This window comes from Pteropus medius, unplaced genomic scaffold, assembly GCF_902729225.1.
Source record: "Pteropus medius unplaced genomic scaffold, Ma_sr-lr_union100, whole genome shotgun sequence".
Classification (NCBI taxonomy): Eukaryota; Metazoa; Chordata; class Mammalia; order Chiroptera; family Pteropodidae; genus Pteropus; species Pteropus medius.
In genome coordinates this window covers 3150459-3157107 of record NW_024351647.1, presented here as the reverse complement: position 1 = coordinate 3157107, position 6649 = coordinate 3150459, and the positions used below count along the sequence as shown (strand labels likewise).

Here is a 6649-nt window from a genome sequence, read left to right as displayed (position 1 = left end):
GCAATGCTTTGAAATTGCACAAGTTAAAACATTTCAAAAATGCTTCCACATTAAATTCAACAAGTAAACTCTTGGTGTTTTCTCTGTGCAAAGCTTCATGAGAAGCACCATAGGTATGCTAGACGGAAAAGGCAGAGTTGCTGGTTCTCCAGCAATTTATCAGTTATTAAATATTATTATATGAAGGGGGAAGAAGAAAGAACAAAAATTCAAAACTTTTTTAGGATGAGTGGTGGTGATTTTATATATACGCATACATACATACATATATATATGCATATATATGACATCATATAACATTATATGGTTCACACATGATTTCAACATTTTTAAGAAAAAAAGCTGAGTCTATGGCCATGCCACCCTGAATGTGTCTGATATTGTCTGATTTCAGAAGCTAAGCGTAGTCGGGCCTGGTTAGTACTTGGATGGGAGACCACCTTGGAATACCAGGTGCTGTAGACGTTTAAAAAAAAACAAAAAGATGAGCATATTTTACTCATTTCATAAACAAAGAGACAAAAGTTTTAAAGTAATAAATATATACAGTTTGTGGAAGAATTTGTGACTCTCAATTGATCACGATCCATTTCAATTTTCCCAGAGTCAATATAAAATATCAACTGTGAGCATTATCTGGAATAAGGAATTCAGAAGAACAAACAAATGCATTATTACTACAGTCATATTACTACTCCTACTACTGCTACTACTACTAATTCAGAGTAACATTCTCATCATGTACCTTGCAAGTCCTCCACTCAAGTGCACCCAATGTATATGGAGAAATTCAAAGTTACTTGTATTGATCCTAAAAAATAAAATATTTCCAAATGATATAAGGAAACCAAAAATCATGTGTGAACCATATAATGTTATATGATGTCATATATATGCATATATATATGTATATATGTGTATATATAAAATCATCACCACTCATCCTAAAAAAGTTTTGAATTTTGTTCTTTCTTCTTCCTCCTTAAAAAAAAGTTTCTGTTATTAAAATAAGAAAATTTGGAAATCATTTCTACCCATGGCACATTTCTTACCATAGAATGCCACCTGACAAGCTATAAACCATACAGGTCTAATGATCTGGGTTCTTTGAGGATTTTATTTTTTTTAAGCTTTATTGAGATATAATTGATATACAAAAACTGCATATATTTAATATCTACAACTTGAGTTTTGACATATACATATACCTGTGATATCATCTACATAACTACCACTGAGGTAAACATATCCATCACCTGGAAAAGTTTCTTGGTGGTCCCCATTGTCTTGTGGTGAGAACAATTAACATGAAATCTATTACCTTAAAATTTTGAGCTCATATCATATTGTTAACTATAGCCATTGTGTTTGTATAGCAGATTGTTAGATCATATTCATAATGTATAACTGTAACTTTATACCCATTGAACAACACTCCCCATTTTCTGCTTCCCCCATTCCCTGGCAACCATCATTTTATTCTCTCCTTATATAACTTTGACTATTTTAGATATAGCATATAACTGAATTCATGTTCTATTTGTCCTTCTGTGATTGACTTATTTCACCTACAATAATGTCAGGCCTATTCATCTTGTTACAAATAGTGGTATTTCCTTTATCTTTAAGGCTGAATAATATTACATTGCATATATGTACCACATTTTTTTATCTATTCATCTGTTGGTCATCATTTGGGTTGTTCCCATATCTTGGCTATTGTAAATAATGTGCAATGAACATGGGGGTGGTGTATGAATATCTCCTCAAGATGCTGATTTCAATTCTTTTGGATATATACTCAGAAATGAGATTGCTGGATCATGTCATAATTCTATTTTTAATTTTTTTGAGGAATCTCCATACTGTTTTTCATAGTAGCTACATCATTTCACACTCCCATCAATAGTGTACAAAGGTTTCAGTTTCTCTACATTCTTGTCAACACTTGTTATCTTTTGTTAGCCTTCCTTTATATGAAAGACAACTTTATGAGCAGAATCTATTAGACGGGAAACATATTGTCTTCTGGATTTGTTTGGTTAACGTGGGAGAAGGTTCTCAGCAAAATGGGCTGTTGTAAATCTGTCTTAGTTTAAAGCTAAAGAATTTAATCTAGAAAGAATGAAACTAGCTTAAGAACAACTAGAAATTTTAATAGAGTTATTTACTGACAATGAAATGTGGTATCAACATTCTTGCTTAGTTAGATGAGATATCAACTTCATTGCAAATGGGCTTGCCTGGTGGGGGGTGGGGAGTGGGGTGAAGGGGAATCATATTCTAGGATTCCATTTAAAAGAAATAAAATAATTATAGCTAAACACTGGTCATTCATTGTTTTGCATTATATATCATGTAAAGAAGAATGATGCTTTTCTACATTTTTTTTTGTTTTTCAATCTTATTAACCAACATAGCTACAGTCTGAAAGGTCTTTCAATTTCCTACATTGTAAAAAGAACACATTTCAAGACTTTCCATTGATTTGTTCAAGAGTTTCTAATTTTAAAAATGTCATTTTAAAAATCTATTTTCGGCACATCTAATCTAGAGAAGATTCCTTGATATTTTATAACTGATATTTTATAAAACAAATGATTAATTGAAATAAACTGATATTTTATAAAACAAACTGATATTTTCAAACTGATATTTTATAAAACAAATGATTAATTGAAATAAATGGCCTTATTTTGAGCCATTTCATTCAGCTCTGTTACCTACAGTAAAAGCGAACTGTAAGCCAATTGATGAGTTTCAAAGTAATTAATGAGCTATAGAATCCTACAAGATCTTGAGAGAAGGATTTTTTTTCAAAAAGTGTTTTTGATAATGTAAGCAACATAAATAAAAGGAATTTATCCAAACCTTACTTTTGTATGGCATGGAAAATTCATCCATATTCAGTATCTAATACATGAATTACAAGTAACTGTAGTTTAAAACTCAGTAAGATTTGAGGGAGATAATTTTTTTCTATTTTTTTGTTGAGATTTGGGTCGCACACAGGAAGACTCACGAGTTACCATTTAGAAAGTTAGTACTTCCAAACTAATACGGGGGAGGATGTTTAACAAACACTCAAGGAAACTGTTAATCGCTACTGTAATATTGTGGTAATAAGAGGCTCTTTTGCTCTGATGCTGCTTGATCTGCTTCAAAGATAATGATAACATTCTAAATTAAGGGCACAATCATAAATGCTTTATTAATATTTATTGAATGATTCCATTTATTGAATGAAGATGTAGTTGCGTTCTTTAATAACTTTTTATAATGCATGTTATAAAATACTTTGGCAACATATTCTTAATAAATAATGCTATAATAAGCTTCCATAATGTTGCTATAACACAGCTTTTGTTAATTAAAACAATGTATGCACCTGCTTAATCCACTAATTTAGATTATTAGTATATAAAGCATAGTAAAATGACCAATGTAATTTTTCAAATAGTCATTACTTGGATGAACCTTTAGCTACAATGACTTTTCTTCACTTTCACAGACATCTGTAGCCTTTACATCTTGAAAACAAAATAAGAGAAAACTTAGGCCACCAAATGTTTGGTTGCATTACTAAGTTAATAATGTATGCACATTAGTTGGTCTCCTGCTCTGTGTGTACCAGACTTGCTTCCTGAAAACAGCACAGAGGGACACAGGAATTATTTTATGCTTATGACTTTGGTCTTAATCTGCTTTCCTAATGTCCAAGGAGTGCTCAAAAACTGTACACCTCAACATTTTCTTGACCTCACAGAATATTACACCATTTGAAGATACATCTTCTCCCAGAAGACTATGCTCCCTTGATCAATTAAGATCTTCTCCCCTTGATCAATTAAGGTGCTGTCCCTTGTCCATACAGCAACATCTATTTGTGGAACCTATTACATAATTAATGAAGTTTGTAGATGGTAAAGCTTTATATTGTGGAAATTTCAGCTTTGATCTAAGAGAGGAGAGGAGGCATCTGAAAAATGCAAAGTAAAGAGCTTGCAGAAATGACTGACAGCCAATTAAAGTCTATTCCTAACTGCCCTTTCCCCACTGCCCCCAGGACTCCAGCTAACATATTTTCTCATAGCTACCTCCCCCACCTCAAGGACTCTCCACATTGTTGATTCATGGCTTGCCTTCCTTATCTCTGTAGCTGTGTAGGAATAACAAGACTGTATAAAACTGCCTGCTATGTTATAATTGGGGCTCAGCCTTTGGATAGGAATCCACTGAGCAGGTGCTGGCATTAATAAATGCTGCTTCTTGCTTATAGCCTCAGTGTCCCGTCTCTCTGTTGGAGAATCCTATAACAGTCCAGATAACACCAAGGTCACAGGTTCTACAAGACAAATGACCTGCAAGACCAGTGGTCTGGAAATTCCTCCTCCCTTGCATCCCCCTACCTGAAGCCCCCCCTCCCCATCCCGAGTCATGAGGCACACGTGACACCTCAGACAAAAGAATCACGTGCCCCTTGCATGGATACTGCAGAGGTATATAAACTGTAATAAATCTCACCAAAGAGAGCTTGTGCTTTGGTGCTGTCATGCCCCATGCGCTCCGCCAGCAATAAATTCTCCTTCCTCTAACAAAGTTGTCTGAGCGTCCAATTTCCTCCGACAGTGTCGCTTCCTGCAATAGATCTTACAGAACTGTTTTCTCCATTCCCCCTTTTTTTCTGCATTAGTATAGCCGTTCAAGTAATGTTTTCAATGGCATCAGCCTAACAAAACCTGAATAATATAGCATGGGAAATATAAATTTTCCTAATACAGTCATTAAAAGTAATTATTTCTTGATTAGTATGTATATTACTAAACACTATGCTATGTTTTATTACGGTAGTCTGCTCCAGCTGCCATAACAAAATAACATAGGTTGGGTGACTTCGACAGAAATTTATGCTCTTATAGTTCTAATGGCTGGGAAGTCCAAGATCAAGTTACTGGCAAATTTGGTTTTTGGTGGGAGCTCTCTTTCTGTTTTTTTTTTTTGATGGCCACTGTGTCCTCAACATGATGGAGAGAGTAAGCTCTCTAGAGTCTCTTCTTATAAGGACACTAATCTTATTGGATTAGGGCCCCGCCTTTACGACCTCATTTAAGTTAATTACTTTCTAAAGATCCTATCTCCAAATATAGTCATATTAGGGGTTAGGGCTTCAATGTATAAATTTGGGAGTAGGGGGCACAATTCAGGACATACCAGTATGGTTACATACAGAAGCAAATAGGACACATAAATATTTTCTTAGTCCTGACATTTTCCCATGGGCATCTTCAAAGGGATTTTAGAAGTTCATATTCTGAAAGATACATCTTAATTAATGAAAACAATAGTTTCCTAAGTTCTATGTGCAATAAGTTCAAAATTTATCAAAATTTTACCCTGTTGGTAATAGAACTTATACCTCATCCCAGACAGATTTAGGTGCGGAGAATACAATGGTGAATAAGACAGAAAGGTTCCTGCTTCCATGGAGCTTACATCCTAGAGTGGAGAGAGACGGTAAATTAATATATAAGTACATAAGGAAACATGTGATAGTGATAACTGCTATGAAGAAAAGATGATACTATAACAGAGACAATGCAATGAGCTACTGTAGATTGTATGGTTTAGGGCACCTGAGGAGGTTACAGTGTGATGACAAGAAGAAGATGACTGTGTGAAAAGTATCCCAAGCACTAATAATAACAAATAAGTAAAAAAAAATGTGAGGGTTGCTTTCATTTTTTATTAAATTAAAATGATTATTCACAAATAAGAAACCCTACAGCAAGTATCAACACACTCATATGTATAGACTTGGCAATTCAGACATCATGATTCTTTATATAGAAAACCATAAAGCAGCACTAAAAAACTATTAAAAATAATAAACATAGTAAAGCTGCAGGATACAAAATCAACCTCCAAAAATCCATTGCATTCCTATATGTTAACAATAAAATTTCAGAAAAAGAAATTTAAAAAAACATTTTTTTTTTTGCAATTGCAACAAAAAGACTAAAATACCTAGGAATAAACTTAACAAAGAATTTGAAGGACATATACCCTGAAAACTAGAAGATATATTAAAAGAAATTGAAGAAGACACAAAGAAATGGAAAGCTATTCCGTGTTGATAGACTGGAAATTAAAATGGCCATATTACCCAAAGCAATATATGGATTTAATGCAACTCCCATAAAAATCCCAATGGTAATTTTTAAAGAAATAAAACAAGAAATCAGATTTGTGTGGAGTCTGACCCTGAATCTGACCCTGACCCTGATCAGCCAGAGCAATCTTGAGAATAAAGAACAAGGCTGGAGGTATCACACTGCCTGACTTCAAATTATACTACAAAGTGACAATCATAAAAACAGTATGGTATTGGTAGAAAAACAGACACAACAGACCAATGGAATAGAATTGAGAGCCCAGAAACAAACCCACATGTATATGGGCAAATAATTTTCAGCAGAGAAGCCAAAAACATATAATGGAGAAAAGAAAGTCTCTATTTAATAAATGGTGCTGGGAAAATTGGAAAGCCACATGTTAAAGAATAAAACTAGACTGCTATTTGTCACCTTACACCAAAATTAACTCAGAATGGATCAAAGCCCTAAATATAAGACCTGAAACAATAAATTGC

At 33.8% G+C, this 6649-nt stretch overlaps 1 pseudogene; it reads left to right on the top strand.

Moving 5' to 3' along the window:
* Positions 1 to 346: 346 nt before the first annotated feature.
* LOC120587298 (uncharacterized) lies at positions 347 to 465 on the top strand (annotated as a pseudogene).
* Positions 466 to 6649: the final 6184 nt, after the last annotated feature.